Raw genomic sequence first — 18194 nt, 5'->3', positions numbered from 1 at the left:
CTCTGATCCTAGGGCTGGGCCTGCAAAAGTGGTGGCTCCTTCCCTCACACCACCCCGGCCTCTGGCCCCTGTGTTCCTCCTTAGCCCTCCCCAGTCACATCCTGGGCATCTTGGACCTAGAGCCCACCTTAGAGACTGTCTGGTCCCACCTCCCCAGCCAGCCTCCGAGGGAAGCCCCCCAGCACACCCCAGAACGACAGGCCCTGCAGGAGTCAGGCGCTCCGCTCCCCAGAAAGTTCTTCTGCTGAGCCACACACCAGCAGAATCTCCCTCGGGCCTCGCACCAAACCTAGCTGTCACCTCCGCATCTAACCAGTCTGTAGAGCTCCAAGTTCACAGCCACCATGTTCCCTCCTTTCTCACCTCTGTCACAGTCACCACGTGCGTGGCAACAACCTGTCACCACCCCATGTTCCCCTGCAGCTCAGTCTCGTCACTTACCAACTGTGGCCAACCCGAGCCCAAGCTGCCGTGAAGAACAGAAAGTTCTCGGAAGTGTGTTTGGACTAGATGATGTTCTAGAATCGTACCCACTAAGAACAACGTGTGATTAGTTTCCACACACTCCTCACGCCAAGCTGGAAAGAGTTATCGTGTCCATCTTGCAGAGGAGGGAAGAGTGGCTCAAAGAAACGAGGTGCCTTCCCCAAGTCACCAGCTGGTAAATGACAGAACAGGGGCCTGAGCTGGGCCATCTGATCCCAGAGCCCAGGCTTCTACCAGAACAGGCTGCCTCCTGAGCTGACAAGCCAATAATTCATTCAGCTCATTACTCTCTCTGCCCTTCCCCTGCGCCTGGCTCTTGATCTTGGGGAGCAGCTGGAAAAACTCATTCCCTGCTCCCCATCTCCTTTCTAACAGGGTCTCTCAGAGGGGCTGGAGGCCTCTCCGAGGTAACGAGGCCGTTGGTGGGAGCCCCAGCCGGAGCTACTTCCCGCCCTAAATGCCGAGAGCGTGCCTCTCCCTGTGAGACGGGCTCTTTTCAATGTACAAGTCTTTTTTTTACTGAACTAGATATTCTTCCCCGAAACAGCCAGCCCTGGGCCTCACTTGTGCTGCACCCCAATCTCTCCTTCTGCAACACGCCTGGGCCATCTTACTGAAACTCTCATCCCCAAAACCACAAGGAATTTTTGGTTGTTTGAATTTTTTGATTATAAAGATATGTCAGCATTGATTCTAAGAGCGAAACATTGAGCTTAAATGGACATCAACAGAGCGATGCTTAGCTGGCTTTCAGCACAGCCATGAAACCAAACTCTATGCAGCCATTTCAAATGGTGCAGATCAGTTCGCATTGATGGGGAAAGCTGTCCAGCACACAATACATGGAAAAGGGTTATAAGATGCTTGTGTCCTATGAGCCTCCTTATGTAAAAACTCACACGCACAGCGACACATGCAGGCGGAGCTCACAGGGGGCTGTGTGTCCCATATCAATGCCAGTAACTGCTGCGCAGTGGGACTTACGGTGACTTTCTTTTTTATATTTTCCTGCATTGTTTGAACTTTTAAAAAAAACATGTATGTTTGTATAAGCTGACATTACTATTCAAGCTATTGCATTTAAAAATGAGAGTAATGCCCTAGCTGGTTTGGCTCAGTGTATAGAGCATCGGCCTGGGAACTGAAGGGTCCCGGGTTCGATTCCGGTCAAGGGCACATGCCTGGGTTATGGGCTCAATGCCCGGTAGGGGGCGTGCAGGAAGCAGCCAATCAATGATTCTCTCTCATCATTGATGTTTCTGTCTCTCTCCCCCTCTCCCTTCCTCTCTGAAATCAATAAAGATATATTTAAAAATAAATAAATAAATACATAAATAATAAAAATGAGAGTAATATATGCACATTATTGTGTTTTTCTCAATTTCTTGAAGAATAAAGGAAAAAATTATAATCACACATAAACTCATCACCCAAAAGTAACCCCCATTAACATTGTGGAATATTTTCTCCCATGCCTGTTTCCTTTGGATACAAGTTTTATATCGTTGAGATAATTCAACGAACACTTACTGAAGGCTTACTATTTGCAAAGAGTTCTGCAAGGTTCTGAAGCCATGAGGATGCATGAGACATGAATGATATCAAAGCCTACAAGGTCACAGCCTGTCTGTCCCCCTCTTACGGTTTTGACTGGCCATGAAGTGTCCCCTCATGTGGACAGATCAAGTTCCTGGGGTGTCCCATGATTCCCTGTTACTAGAACACCAGGGCTATTTTGATGTTGTTCAATCATAAATACTACTGCACAAAATTTGGTGGGCATTTGGGAGAAATACGTCCCTCCACGGAATTACTCAGTCAAAAGTCATGAAAAAGCTGGTGAGTTTTACAATCCATTCATTCCTTTCCATGGCAGCCATGGTTTATAAAGCACTTGACTACAATAATTATTCATTTTACAGACGGCAAAACTGAGGCAGAGACAAACGCTTAGACTTGTCTGACAAGGCAGGACCGAATGTGGAACTCGGGAAACTGAGGATGAGACAGACTCCCACCGGGTGGGCGGGGTGGGCTGGAGGGCTCTCGCTCATATGCCTCTCCTCGGGCCCTTCTGCACCGGGGCCCACTGTGCAGACGGCAGGAGAAACTCCTTAGCCCACCATCAGCTGGTTCCAGCCCCTCCTCACTTCCTACACCTCACTCCACCCCTAGGTAAGGGAAGACCTGGGCCAGGCAGGCAGGAGAGGACAATGTGCCGACAGCAGAGCAAACTCAGCCTCCCCCCATCAGCCTTGCTCTCGAACCCCGAACCCCGGGGCTGAGTGCCTCCTCTCAGGGAAAAGCCCTTGAGAAGGCAACCTTCGAGGCTCATCAGACTCCCAGGTCTGGAGGCTGCTGCTTAGGGAGGCATTATCACCACGTAGGCTGAGAAAATGACCTCCAGCGGTTGGCCGGCCCCCTCCCCCTCAGCAGGGCGGCCCACCAGGATCAAGTTTCCAACCTGAGCCAACCACTTCCCCTCCACCCTCAGCAGAGGCTGCAGAATGAGGGAAGGAGGTCATTTTTCTCCAACACCTGATTCCTCCAACAGGTGCTGCTTGTGTGTTGCCATGGAGATGCCCCTCCGCAGGAAGCTGCCTAGGAAAAAAATGGGAGAAGCTGCTGTGACCTTAAGACCAGAGCAACCACGTCAGCTGGGCCCTCTGGGGCACTTCCCGGCCTCGTGTCTCAGGAAGCACCCTGGGTCCTGAGCTTCCTGCCACCACTTCTTACGGAGCCCCTGTGTGTGCAGGCTCTGAGCCCAATGCCCAGCACGCTTCACCTCACTGCACCCTCCCTGGGAGGTGAGTCACGGCCTCTCCATCCTGCTGATGAGGAAACTAAGGCTCAGACTGATGAGGTGATTTTCCCAGTGCCACACAGCTAATCAGTGGTGGGGCCGGATCAAAACCAGGCCAGTGTGATTCCCTGTTCGTTCCCTACCTCACGATGCCTCGTGTTGATGGGCTCTGTCCGCCCACCTCTCCCCCGAGTGCTCATGCCTTGATGGAGCTGAGAAGCCACGTGTGTGCTGTGGACAGGGAACACTGGGCCCTGTAGTGAGACTGTCTGCTCTGCCTGGCAGTGTTGCTCACTTGGTTGGAGCATCATTCTGTGCACGAGAAGGTCGCATCGGTTCTCAACCTTCTGGCCCTTTAAATACAGTTCCTCATGTTGTGACCCAACCATAAAATTATTTTCGTTGCTACTTCATAACTGTCATGTTGCTACTGTTATGAATCGTAATGTAAATATCTGATATGCACGATGGCCTTAGGCGACCCCTGTGAAAGGGTCGTTCGACCGCCAAAGGGGTCGCGACCCACAGGTTGAGAACCGCTGGTCTAGGGTTCAATTTCCGGCTGGGGCATGTGCAAGAGGCCACCGATCCATGTGTCTCTCTCACATTGATGTCTCTCTCTCTCTCTCTCTCTCAAATCAAAACAAATCAAAATTTTTAAATAGTATACTCATATGTAAAACACTTTCAAAAAGGGCGGGGCGGCTATCTACTCTGCCTAAGCAGCAAGATCAGGGGAGCGTCCCAGCTGCTGAGCAAAGTGCATTCTTAGTGGCTAAAAGCTTGGGCTTTGGCGCTAAACCAGGGGTCCTCAAACTACGGCCCGCGGGCCACATGCAAATACAAATATTGTATTTGTTCCCGTTTTGTTTTTTTACTTCAAAATAAGATAGGTGCAGTGTGCGTAGGAATTTGTTCATAGTTTTTTTAAAAACTATAGTCCGGCCCTCCAACGGTCTGAGGGACAGTGAACTGGCCCCCGGTTTAAAAAGTTTGAGGACCCCTGCGCTAAACAGTCCAGCCTCACATTCCTGCTCCACCATTCCTGGCTCTGTGCTTAGGCAAGGAGCTTAACTTCTCTGAGCCTCAGTTTCTAGATTCGTAAAATGGGGACAATGATAGTACCCACCTGCTTGAGATGTGGTGAAGTTTAAATTACTTAATATTTCTTCTTTTTTTTACATTTGCTTTTTAGAGAGAGAAGAAGGGAGAGGGAGAGGGAGAGAAACATTGATGTGAGAGCACGACATCGATCGGCTGCCTCCTGCATGTCCCCCAACGGAGATCCAGACCACAACCCGGGCATGTGCCCTGACCAGGAATCAAGCCAGCAACCTTTTGGTGCAAGGATTGATGCCCAACCCACTGAGCTACCCTGGCCAGGGTGGATGACTTAATATTTCTAAAACACCGAGAGCAGGGCTCCTGTATCAGCATTACCTGCTGCAATAGTCTTTACTACTAGTGTTGCTGTTGCTGCTGCTGCTGTTTTCCTCAAGGACTATGGCTGTGCCAGGCAGGCGGTACCCCAGGCACAGCTCGGGCTGGTGCTGGGCGGCAGGACCATGCTGATTAGGGAGGAGCCAGCTACCCAGGCCCTGCAGGCCCCAGGATGCCAAGGCCCAGGGAAGACGCCCTGAGATGGTTGTCTCCCTTCCCAAAGTGATGGGTCTGCACCCATTCTTGTCCCCCAGGAGGAAGTACACTGGGGTGGCAGATGGCCCCGATTTCCGTCAGTTCCTGTGTGGTCCAGCCCTGAAAGGGAAACCTCGGTGGGAAAAGATTTGGGAGAAAATCCTCCGAAGCAAAGTTACTGAGGAAAAAACAAAAACACACAGGATTTCTTGAATCCTCTCAGGAAGCAAGAATCTGATCCCCAGCATCTGGGTGTTTATGATAAACCAAGGGAAACCCTCGGATTTCCTAGAACCGCAGGAATAAACACCGTGGGCCCCCGGCGGGGAGTTCTGGGGCCCCACACGCCTCACAGGCATTTCTCGCCCTGGAGTTCCAGCCACCCCTGGTGCTGTTTCACTGAGGGGCCAGGACATCCCACAGCAGCGCAGGCCTGCAAGGGGAGGCTCCGTCCCCTTCAAATCCCATCCTGCAGAGTCTCCAAAATATAAACACGAGGCTCTGCCTGTGACTGAGCCAGGCCTCTGGGCTGGGAGACTGTCCTTTGAAATCTTAGCCGGCCCAAATCCACAGCACTGAGCATGTGCAATCAGACCAGAGAACTGAGGGAAGGAAGACTTTCCCTCTGCAGCTAGGCCCACAGACGAGGCCGGACACCCCAACCTCCAGGCCAGCCGCTGTGGGCCGACGCCTGTCATTGCACCTGGAGCCCCACGGAGCCCCTGCCCGGTCTCCCCACAATCCCACTGGCTCCCCTCCAATCTGTTCTCCAAGCCACAGCCAGAGAGATCTTTTCAAGATGCAAATCTGATCATGTCACTCCCCACTTAAGCCCTTCAATGAATCCCCATTGCGCTTGGAATCAAGACAAAAATCAACGTGAACAACTAGGCCTCGAGGTCTGCCCTGCGCCAAGTTCTGATGTGCTCCCCCTGGAGCAGAGCCTCTGAACTTCCCATTCCCTCTGCTTGGGACGCTCCCTCCTTCCTCTTCGCCTAACTCACTCCAACCCGTCCTTCCACTTGGTCAGACCTCCTGTCCCAGGCCCACGGAGCATCCCAACCCTCTCCTCTGTGGCGCAAATCGGGGGCATTTTTATATGAGTGATGCCTCAGCCCCTGAATAAGGTTAGGAGCTCCATGAGGACAGACTGTCCGCTGTTGATTTTCATCATGTACCCCCAGGGCCTGACACAGCACGTGGCACCTGGAAGAAGGTTCTTAAATGCATGAATAAATTTCCATTCAAACTGGCAGATTCCAAATAGCATTGCGCCGAGTATGTTTTCCATGCTTCCCTGCTCCCCAACTTTAAAAAAACCACTAAGTGAGAAATGTTCTCCCCAAACAGACATCAGCCAATAAAAGCTCCTCACACAGAGGACACTGCTGTGTTACTAACAACCTCCAGGGCCCACAGGTTAAAAAACTAATATTTCTCTGAGCGCCTTTCACAGGAAAATGCCAGTCCCCGGGGCTTCAGCGGCTCTGCTCCTCCACTTCCTCTGCCTCAGGGCCCTCGCCCGTGCTGCTCCCTCAGCCCAGCACAGCCTGGAACAGCCCAGAACACCCGGCTCCTCCTCACCTGCCCAGCAACACACACACCTGGCTCACTGCTAACATCCTTCAGGCCTCAGTTTATATGCCCCCTCCTCTAAGCAGCCTCCCCGGGGGGTGCCCGATTGCAATTTGGAGACGTGAGGACTCAATATGAGGTCCTTTGGTAAAGGCCCGTCTCCCCTGCCAGGCTGTGAGGGGACAGGGCTCCATCTGTTTTGCTCACTGCTGTACGCCCAGCACCTGCGAGGCGGCCTGGCACACAGTAGGTGTTCACTATATATAGAGTGAAAATAGGCTGAGTGAGCAATCCTGCCCACCGCGCCCGGCTTCTGTGGGCACAGGGCGTCTGAGGCCTGACACATGCTCCCGTCAGCAGGCTGAGCCCTCCCCACAGTCTTCAGGCCCCAGCAGGTCATGACCCGGAGGCTCCACCAACTCCCTAGCAGGGCCCACAGGCCCAGCACCAACCACAGTGCTAGGGCAGTCCTAAACCTAGTGAGGGTCAAAAGGGCCGATGGCTGAGCAATCAGGGGACCACACAGGGCAGGTTTGCTACCCGCCTAGCTCCTGGGGACCTCTTGTTCGCTTGGCTTGAATAATAGTAATACCTGCACTATCACAACCAAGCCAGCTCACGGAAGCCTCATAATAGAAGCAGGTTAAACAGGCAGGACTCGAACCCTGGCATATCTGATTTCAGGGCTCAGTTCTCTTTTTTTCTCTCTAATATTTAATTGTGGAAAAATACACATAATAAAAATTTACTCTTTGATCATGTTTAAGTGCACAGTTCACTTAGGGTTAAGTATATTCACATTGTTGTACAACAGATCTGCAGAACTTCTTCATCTTGAAAAGCCGAAACTCTGTGCCAATTAAACACTAACTCTCATCCCTCTCTTCCTCCGCCCCTGGCAACCACCGTCCCACTTTGTCTCTATGAATTAGACTCCTCCAGGTAACTCGTACCAGTGGGATCGTACAGTACTTGTCTTGTGCCTGGTTTACTTCACTGAGTATAGTGTCCTCGAGGTTCACCCATGGTGTAGCCTGTGTCAGAATGTCCTTCCTTTTTGAGGCTAAATGATATTCCATTGTATGTCACTCTGCCTTTTGTCCACCCATCAGTGGGCACCTGGGTTGCTTCCACCCTTTCACCATGTGAATAATGCTGCTTGAACATGGGTGTACAAATACCTTTGAGACCTTGCTTTCAGTTCGTTTGGGTGTATACATAGAAGTGGACTTGTTGGGCCATATGGTAATTCTATGTTTTATTTTTTGAGGCATCATCATGCTGTTTTTCATAATGGCTCCTCCATTTTCTATTCCCACCAACAGTGCACAAGGGTTAAAATTTCTCCACATCCTCACCACCACTCATGATTTCCGGTTTTCTTGATGGTGGTCAGGGCCCAGCTCTTAACCCCAACTCTGTGATGGATCCTGTTCTAAGGCCCAATCTGCACCCTGTCCCTTCACTCCTGAGCCCCAGTCTTGTTTTTGCCAATCCCCTTCCCAGGTCTGGGGCTCACCCCAAAACCACAACCTACAGCCAGGGCCCCACTGTTAGCCACCAGGCCTCCATGTACATGCCTGCCAAGTGCTCTCCACCCACTGCCCACTGAGAGGTCACCCACCAATTAACTCCCTGCAACATCCCCCAATTCTGCTCACCATGCCCCTACCCCCAGGCTGGACACCCCCTCCTTACACTAACTTGGGTCCACCCCATAAACATGCACGGACAGGAATCAATCGTGTTCAAACTGCCTTTAAGCCCCACTGCTAAGCCCTGACAGGAGTTTTGTAGGAGATGAATGAATGCCTGATGAATGAATGAATGAACGAATGAAGCCAGGCCTTATAGAGATGTGTGGAACAGTAGCAAATTTAAAAACAAAAGACACATATCTCTCAGAGCCTGAAGGCTCAGGGTCCCTGGGCAGCCATACCAGCCCTCTGTGACCCAGGCAGAGAGCCCCACCTCTCTGAACCTTCTCCACATCTGCAAAGAAGGGTAAGTGATACCTTCCTCACAGGCCCAGCACGAGGAGCAAAAGGATGGACTTGGTGAAGCATCTCGCTCTGAGCCTGGCACAAGGTAGGTGCCCTTGGGGCTCCAACACCATCACCACACTCCCTTCACGTCTCTCCACCTCAGTTCTCTGATCAGTCAAGGTCCCACCACCCCATCCCCATCCCCATCCCCATCCCCATCCCCATCCCCATCCCCATCCCCAAGGGCACTGGCTCCTCCTTTCCATAACTGCCCCCCCCCCCACCGCCCCCAGCCCGCCTCTGCCCCCAGCAGACTGCAGTCCACCTGCCCCTACACTGCAAACAACACCCCCGCCTTGGAGCTCCTGCTCTTGTTCTCTCCTCCTGAAAACTTCCTCACCGCCTACTCAATCCCCCACTATCTGCCTTCCACCCTCCACTTCTCCCAGGAAACCAGTCTGCCTGGCTTTGCCGTGACCCCATCACAGTTCCAGAGCTTTCCTTGGCCAGACTGGCTGCTCCCCACCCCGCCAGCCCTCTTCCCATCTCCAAACACTTTCTTGGTTTGGCAGCAACTACTCTTTATCCAGGTTCAAAGCCACAGACGTTCTGTCAATGCTCCTTGTGTCACACACAGGACAGGGCGCTTCCCACCTCCCACAGCCCCGCCTGCCCTCCCACGTGGGCGTGGGCGGAGGCCAAAGGCAGGACCTTCCTCACCAGGAAACCCCAGCACCAAGCAGTTTCTCAGCCGTGGTCTGAGCACCTCCTGCACCTGAATCACCTGAACTGCAGTCAGCAAAGGTTTCGAACGCCGCTTTCTGGGGGTGGCCTGGGGTCTGCATTTGGACCAACATCCAGGAGATTCCTATTCCCGTGAAGTTCCTCTTCCACTGCCCTCATGGGTTTCACTGCTTCCCCAGGAGGCCTCCCTGACTGCCACTCCAGCCTGAACACTCTCCAGAGTAACCATCCCTGGTTCCTACCTCTAGAGCAGTGGTTCTCAACCTTCCTAATGCCGCGACCCTTTAATACAGTTCCTCATGTTGTGGTGACCCCCAACCGTAAAATTATTTTCGTTGCTACTTCATAACTGTAATTTTGCTACTGTTATGAATCGTAATGTAAATATCTGATATGCAGGATGTATTTAGGCGACCCCTGTGAAAGGGTCGTTCGACCCCCATAGGGGTCACGACCCACAGGTTGAGAACCGCTGCTCTAGAGTCATGTTTTCACGTAGCTGTTTACTGGCAAACGAGGCAGAAGCCAAACACATGGCTTCTCCAGGATCAACTTTATTCACAAGATTGTTCCCCAAGGCTCGAGCCTAGGGGCCCCCATGGCCCTCCCACGTGCTCTCTCTGCCTCGGTCCCGGCCTGCCTCCCTCCGGTCTCAGCCTCTACAGCAGCCTCCTCATCCTATGAGGACCAGTCCTCTCCTACTGCCGCTATAACAAATTTCCACGTGTTCAGTGGCTTAAAACAACATCAGTGTCTTACCTTACAGTTCTGGAGATCAGAAGTCCCAAATCAGTCTCACCGGGTGTATTCCTTTCTCTAGGCAAGAATCCTTTCCTTGCCTTCCCACCTTCTAGAGGTCCCTGCATTCTCGGCTCCTGGCCCCCTTCTCTCACGCCAAGCTCTTATAGGCCACAATTCCTACCACTGACTCTGACCCTCCTGCCTCCTCCTACAGGGATCCTGTGATTACGATGGGCCACCTGGATAATCCAGGGTCATCTCTCACCTCGAGATCCTTAACTTACTAATATCTGCAAAGTCCCTTTTACCCTGGAGGGCCACATATTCACAGGTCCCGGGGATCGGGACGTGAACATCGCTGGGGACCATTATTCAGCCCACCACAAGGACCATATTTTCTAAAGCAAAGATCAGAGCCATGAAAGGTCTTACCAGAAGTTTCTAGGGGAAAAAAAACAAAAAACTCAATGTATTTTCTTTTTAGCACCTACTATGCACCAGGTGAAGGGACACAAAGATGCATAAGGCATGATCCCTGCCCTCAGGAAACTCAAAACCCAAGGTACCCATCAAACAAGCCAACTTCTTAAAAAGGAATAAAATTATCTTCCCTACAAAAGAATTCCAATTAATGACTGTAGAAGAAATAAGGGAAATAGAAAATCAAGATTGGATAATAATGGTTGCAGGCAAGATCCATTAATGAAAGCTAAAATTAGTAGGTAAGAATTTGAGGACAAAGTGGATCTTATATAGTCTCAAAGTGTCTCCCACAAATATTTATTAATTACAAATGGGAAGACAGTAATATTACAGAGGTGAGACCTGGCAGACACCCTCTTAACCAAGAGATCAGATTAACATCACCAGCAACGAGACATATTGATGCCATCCACCCCCGTTAGGATGTTCTGAGGGGGACACATTGTGGCCTCTGATGCATTCTTGCCAAAAATGCATAACCTCAATCCAATCAAGAAAATAACACCAGACAGACCGAAACTGAGGAACCTTCTACAAAATAACTGACCACTACTTTTCCAAAAATATCAAGGTCAGCCCCAGCCGGTTTGGCTCAGTGGATAGAGCATCGGTCTGTGGACTGAGGGGTCCCAGGTTCGATTCTGGCCAAGGGCACATGCCCGGGTTGCAGGCTCGATCCCCAGTATGGGATGTGCAGGAGGCAGCTGATCAATGATTCTCTCTCATCATTGATGTTTCTATCTCTCTCTCCCTCTCCCTTCCTCTCTGAAATCAATAAAAATATATTTTAAAAATATATATCAAGGTCATAAAAAGCAAGAAAAAACTAAGGAACTGTCACAGATTGAAGGGGACAAAGGAAAAATGACTATCAAATTCAATGGGGAATCCAGGCTTGGATCCTGGAATAGGAAAGGGACAGTAGTGGGAAAACTGGGAAAATCTAAACCACGTCAGTAGTTTAACTATTGTACCAATGTTATTTCTTAGTTTTGATCACTGTACTATGGTTAAGAAAGATGTCAATATTAGGGGAAGCTGAGTAAAGGTCTGTGGGACTCTCTCTGTACTATTTCTGTAAAATTTCTGTACGTCGAAAATCATTTCAAAATAAAAGTTTTTACATTTTTTTAAAAAAGAATAAAATACAGCAACGACAGCAAAACCACTGTCACAGAAAAGCTAGAAACCACAGTCATCATCCCCAACTGGCCTCCCCACCATCAGTTGGCTTCACCCTCCATTTATTCTCCACAACAAAGCCAGGCCACAGAACATCTTAAGACAGCATTTTGCACTTGTCACTCTCCACTCAAAACCCCTGGGGGTAAGTGCTCAAAGGAGCTTGTCAAAGGGACACAGGAGCAGCTTGAAGTGGCTCCCACTGGCCACACGCGGGGCTCGATGAATATCAAAATATATAATGATAGTAACACACTGCAACCCAAAGACAAAGCAATAATCCACAGGTCCAGACTGTTAGGAATGAACAGAAAAGCAGGTGGAGGGACGGGACGTGCTTTCTTACGGTCGTTTGCCAAGAAGAAATGATGGAGTTAAAAACTTCTCACCCATAGGTGCTACAGCTAGTAAGAGTTTGATGAGGAATAGGATATTCACGCAACCTCAAAGTACCTCCCCACTAATTACTTATTCATAACTAAGAGTAAATAGTAACTTTCAGCTTGCCCAGGGACCAAAGCTAAAATCGCCAACACTGGGACAAGCTGACGCCGTGCGTCTTCTTCAGACGCGATCCACGGAGAAGGGCACAGCATCGCTTCCTTAGCATTCCTGTCAGAAATGCATAACCCGAATGCCATCGTAAAAAAAGGGCAGATGAAGCCAAATCGAGGGACGTTTTACAAAATAACTGGCCTGTACTCTTCAAACATGTCCAGGTCAAGAAAAACAAAGGAAGGCCGAGAAACTAGTCCAAATTAAAGGAGACCGAAGACCCATATAAGTAAATGCCATGTGTGGTCCTGGACAGAATTCTGGACCTGGGGGGATAAATAGCCATGAAAGGTGTTTTGGGACAAGTGATTAAATTCATACATGATCTCATGTATTAGTTCATAAGTAGACATGGGTAGGTAACAGTAACTTATCAATGTTAAATTTTCTGATTTTGGCAGCCTTGTTGATTTTAGAAAACCCACACAGAAGTACTAGTATTTAGAGAAAAAAGGTGACAATGTGTCCAACCTATTGTGAAATGGTTCATAAAAAAAAAGTGTGTGTGTGTGTGTGTCTGCATGTGTAAAATATAAAGCAAATGGGGCAAAATATAAATAACTGAATCTGGGTAACAGATATATAGGAGTTCCTTATAATTATTTTTTTTGCAACTTTTCTGTAAGTTTGAAATTATAACAAATTAAAAAGTTAAAATAAGAACAAGGAGTCTTTGGGGTGATGGAAATATTCCGAAATTGGATCATGGTGATATTTAGACAACTCGGTAGATCTATTAAAAATCACTGAATAGTAAAAAGAAGCAACTTTAATAGTTCCGCACACATCCCCTCTGACGGCTGCACATTTCCCAGCCCGTGGCCTGTGCTCACCCATTCCTGTCCTCTCGTCCCTCAGAACTCAGCAACACAAATGTTCACCCCGTCCGCTGGGTTGACCCCTCACTCTCCTTCCCAAATCCATGGCACACACCTCTGAGGTTCCCCAGATCCCCTTGCCCTCGCTTCACCTCTCTACTTACCCACGTCCTGCCCAACCTTCAAATCCCACAACCCCGATCAGTGCAAGGATTCAAGTCCTCACTCCCATCTCATTTCCAACAATGACAGCGTCCTTTCTACGCACCAACGTTATTCCAACCCCTTTAAGTACATGTGGTATCTCATTGGAACTCACAGTCCTGCGAGGTAAGTGCTATCGTTGGCCCCATTTTACAGACGAGAAAATCAAGGCACTAGTGAAGCTGCCCAAGATCTCTTGGGTAGCAGTTGAGGGAAGCAGGATTCAAACTGGGCCATTCTCCCGCCCAAGCCTGTGCTATAGCCACTGTGCTCTGCGTCCCTGTGGACAGCCTGGCCGGTTTGTCCTCTCATGGGAAGACCTTTTCCCCCCACCAGGCCGCAAGCTCCCAAAGGAGCGGCTCCACACCCGGGGCCACTCTAGACACTTGGCACATGGCAGGTGCCCAACAGCTGTTTGTGCACCACGGGCTGGGTCCCGGGAAGGAGAGGAGGGGTCTCGAGCTCCGACAAAAAGAAGAGCCGATTCTCCATCCCCCACCCCCAGCCCCAGCACAGCCCAGCTCCCTGGCGACTGCCCAAAGCCCGGCCGTCATCTGCTCTGGGTAATAAGTATTTGTATGGCGATAATTACAGCATTTGGGAAGAAAATCCCATTAAGCAAGAGCCCTGCCGAGCTGCTAATGCCGGCACAGAACTGGAGGCGGCCACTCCGCCAAGCTCCCGTCTGCTCCCCATAAAGCAGGAGCTGCCCATCCCGACGCCCGGCCCAGCCCCAAAGAGCACGGCCGCCCCTGCTGGCAGCCTGGGCAGCCTGGGCCACCCCCGCCAGCCCCAGCCTCAGAGAAGGGGCAGCCCTGTCTCCGTGTGCTCCTCGGTTCCCGGGGGATGCAGAGCGCTGGGTGAGGGACTGGAGAGCAGGGCCATGCTGGGACCCAGCACTGAGTGGTGCCCAAGTTCCTTTCCCGTCCCTGCAATCCTGTCACCTTAATAACAGTAATAGTAGCATTTATTGGTTACTTGCTGCGTGCCAGGCCTGGTGCAAAGTGCTTCTCCCTGCATTTAATCCTCACCACCACGCTTTCAGGCGGGTCCTGTCATCATCCCCACTCGATGGGCAGGGGAGCGGGGCTCTGAGAAGTCAGCACTTTCCCCCACAGCACTTACTGGCCTGCAATTATGCATTTACTCTCCTATCCTGTCCTTCATCTCTGTCTCCCCTGCTGGACTAAAGCTCAGGGTGGGAGAGGCAGTTTGGGTTTCTGTCCGGCACCATTCACTCAGCTAATGCAGACATTCAATAGATAGCTATCTGCTTAATGAATGAATCCAACCCATAACTTGCCCAAGGTCCCCAGCTGCTGAATGGCAGAGAGAGGCTAAAAACCCAGGCGGCTGGCTCCAGCGCCATGCCAGCATGCCGTCCACCCTGCAGAGTCCCTGCACAGCACTGCCCTGCTCCCTGCCTCCAAATCCCAGGGGCAGGGGCAGAGCTGCCCCAGGACAGGGAAGGAGCACTCTGAGCAGCCCGACTCCGGGAGGGCAGCCTACAGCACGGCCGACACCCAAATGCTTACCTCCCCAGCTCTCTCCTGCCCCAGCTGAACCCTCAAACCTGTAGCTAGGGCTTCTCACATAATAAAGAATAACATTATCACGTAATTGAATCACAAAGCATTTCACCCACAGAGCATGGGTGAATCCTGCAAAGCCCTATGAGGTAGTGGGTGTCACGCTCCCCAGAGGCTGAGGGATGGAAGAACACCAGCCACGTGACATGCATGTCGCCAGGCCCTCTCCACTGCATCCACTCACTTACTCCTCACCATCAGCCTGCAGGGCTGTCGCCGTCCCCTTTTACAGATGGGAAACTGGGACTTGGAGAGGATGGAGGACAGCACTGGGGCCCTACCACCGGTCACTGAGAGGCCGCAGTAAGCCCAGGGCACCGGGAACTGGAGATGTGAGTCCCACCAGGAAGCAAGTCCCCCTGCACAGTGTGGGTCTCCACTGCAGGAGACCACCGAGTCCTGCTCAGAGCGCCCAGGCCCACCCAGCCCTGGGAGTAGACACGGCTTCAGTCTGGCCCGCTGACCCCTCTCTCTATAGCCACCCTTGGATCATTATTTGATATTCCAAACAGGATCCCAGACGATCAGCCGGGGGGTGCCCTGGGCAGTGTTCCTTGGGCATCACCACCCAGCCCTGCTGAATGGGGCCTCCAGACTCAGGGGGCTGAGCTGGGAGAAGGCATGGGACCCCCAGGCCTCTGCAGCAGACAGATAGTGAGAGCATGGACACGCTGGCCAGGAGGCAGGGGACATTCGGAAGAAGGTGGGAGAGTGGGGCCCTAGTGGTCTGACAAGCAGCAGAAGGTTTGGGGGCAAAATGGAAGCCAACAGGCCGGCCCAGGGCCCTTCCCCACCTCTCCATCCTGGGCCTTGCCCCTCTCTGCACCCTGCACCCATACAGGGGATCTATGGCAAGCCTAGAACACAACTGCCCGGGGTGGAAAGGAGAAGCAGTGTCCACACATACTCTCTCATCATACTCTCCTGAACATTCTAGTGAAAGTCAGGGTCCTTACTTGGATAAAAATACAATGCATAATGGCCATGGTTGGGTCCTTCTGAGTCTTGAGTCCCACAAAGAGACAAGCTTCCAAGCCTCCCCCAGCACACCCCCAAACCTCACTTGGTGTTTTAATTGTTCCAGGGCAGTGAATTACTAGCACCTCTTCCCCATCCAGCCCACCAGCCCCGCAGCCCCTCTGGCTCAAGCGATGTCCTCAGCAGGTCTGGGGCCTGCTTGCACAGCCTCTTCCCAGAAGTCCCTGCAGCAAACCAATGACAATTTCTTCCCACTTGGGGTACAGGCCTGGACCCAGCGTTATGGATTATATGATCGTAAAGTTGCCAGGCGTTCTGGGCTGCCGTAGAAACTGCCCAGAACACGGAAGATGAATGCACAGCTGCAGTCTATAAAAATGTCACAGCCTCAGAAGAAGCTGCCGGTTCAGGCTCTGATACTGCGCGACGCTCACATTGATTAGAGAGAGTATCTGCCACAGTTATTTTGAGTCCATCCAGGTTCTCCCCAGGGCCTCTTCCTAGAGTGGTCTTTTCCCCCTCAAACAGCTCTCTCGCGGCCATGTGTTGAACAGGCAGGCTCCTTCTGCTTTCTACATGCTTTCCCAACCTGAGAAGTTTGGCGCAGCAAAGACCAGACTTCACCCTAAGATAAGGCACCTCTGCATGCCAACCCTGAAGTCCCCAGAGGAAAAATCCAGACAGAGAAAGGCCTTTCCGACTCCTCCCAGACTCTTCCCAACCGTCCCAACCTCGAGTCCCATCGCATCCCACTGGACACAGCTCATGTCAGCCCCAGGGCAGCGATGGCCCATTCGCCCAGCAGGCCAGGCGCACGCACACCTGCAGGCCTTTTGCTCAGGCACTTCCTCTTTCTGGCTGCTGTCTTCTCCGCTTGACAAAATACAACCCAACCACTGCTGGTTCCCAAAGTACCCTGATAAAATGGCCTATCCTCTGAGAAGTCCCTTCACCCCAGAAAAGGGCTTCTTGCCCCAATGTTCCCACCAGCAGCCCCATCATGCTGCGTGCCTGGCCCTCTCCCAAAAGCTTACAGTCAGGTGTCCCCTGCCCCGTCCTCTGGACTATCCATCCCCGAGGGCAGGGAGTTGCTCGCTCCAGGCTGGAGCTTCAGCACCCGGGGCAGTTCCTGGCTCTGTAAGCATTTGCTGAATTAAATTACAAGGCTCTTCCGATCCTATCGTAACAACGGCTCTCACTGAGCAAGCATCATAATGGACCAGACACTTCCCACACGAACCAGAGACCTTATGCATCAGCAGCTCCATTTTCCTGATGGAAAGCAACTCAAGCTCAGAGACGTTAAGTCACTTGCTCAAAGTCACACAGCAAATAACTGACTGAGCTGGGGCTCCAACCTCGGCAGTTGGAGTCCTGACTCTTTCCTCGGCACTAGGAAACTTAACATCTCTTTTTATCACAGAAGAGCTCAAATGTTCACAAAAGTCAAAACAGACACACGCCTCAAAACTAAAGATGAAGAGAGAGCAAGGAATGAGATGACTTCAAGATGAGACCCAAAAGCAAAGGAGAGGGGCTAAGGTGTCTCCGACCTAGGCTGCTACCAGGGTAGCAGCTGCAGGAGAAATGCCTCATGGACACGGCCGAGGAACAGAGTAGGTTCAGAGGGAACATGGGTGGAGGGTGACCCTGCAGCTTCAGGGGTCCTCTGGACAGGTTTCTGACCTCAGTCCCTCCCCAGGGCCACACATGATAAGGCACAGTTGCCCCCAAGCAAACTCAGTTTGGTCCAACCCCTCCCCACAGCAGCATCTCTCCCCAGACCCACACCCATGCCCTCACCCATACCCGGATGCCATCGAGGTTGCATCTACACTGCAAATTCTCAAACCTCCACGGGAATTTTTCAGACTCAGCCAAGAAGAGTCTGGGCAAAGTGTGCTCACTAACTGCCGGCCTTGGTACAGACCTGGATCCTGGAGACAGCCCACAAGGAATGTGCTCAAAAGTTAGCAAAACAGATATGCGTTTCCGGAGAGCCGCGGCAGGTGCCTGGCAGCATGGACAGGAGGGGTAGGCAGGTTTCAAAGCAGCTGGCATGGTCACCAAAGTCCAGCTCAAAAACCTCCCGAGGCCGTCCTCTCTGTGAGCAGCACAAAGGCCCTGCATGTGACCAAAACCTACACACACGGCCATACAGAGAGACTCCCGCCCTGAGGGGACACCACTACACCAGGAATTCACACAGACGCATATTCTGCAAGGAATCTGGGGAAACAAATTATATAGGTCTGTAAACACACACACATGCTAACCATCCACATGCACACACACGCCCTCCCAGTCTCATCGGGTCTAGAAAGGGCCGTTTCCTCCAGAATTCAGAAGTGAGAGATGCGGAGAGAAACTGTGGTTTTGTGACCTGTCATGGTCAAGGCCTTTAACCTCTTGTCTC

The 18194-nt window shown here is 51.5% G+C and overlaps 1 protein-coding gene across 1 annotated transcript in view; it reads right to left on the bottom strand.

Moving 5' to 3' along the window:
• SLIT1 (slit guidance ligand 1) overlaps positions 1-18194 on the bottom strand; it is a 151029-nt gene that overhangs the window by 131615 nt on the left and 1220 nt on the right. The gene's annotated exons all lie outside the window — the stretch shown is intronic.

This window comes from Myotis yumanensis, unplaced genomic scaffold, assembly GCF_028538775.1.
Source record: "Myotis yumanensis isolate MYYU_CA2020_CCGP unplaced genomic scaffold, mMyoYum1.0.hap1 SCAF_13, whole genome shotgun sequence".
In the NCBI taxonomy this organism is placed as follows: domain Eukaryota; kingdom Metazoa; phylum Chordata; class Mammalia; order Chiroptera; family Vespertilionidae; genus Myotis; species Myotis yumanensis.
The sequence above is the reverse complement of the archived record's forward strand: the minus strand, read 5'-3'. Positions and strand labels throughout refer to the sequence as shown.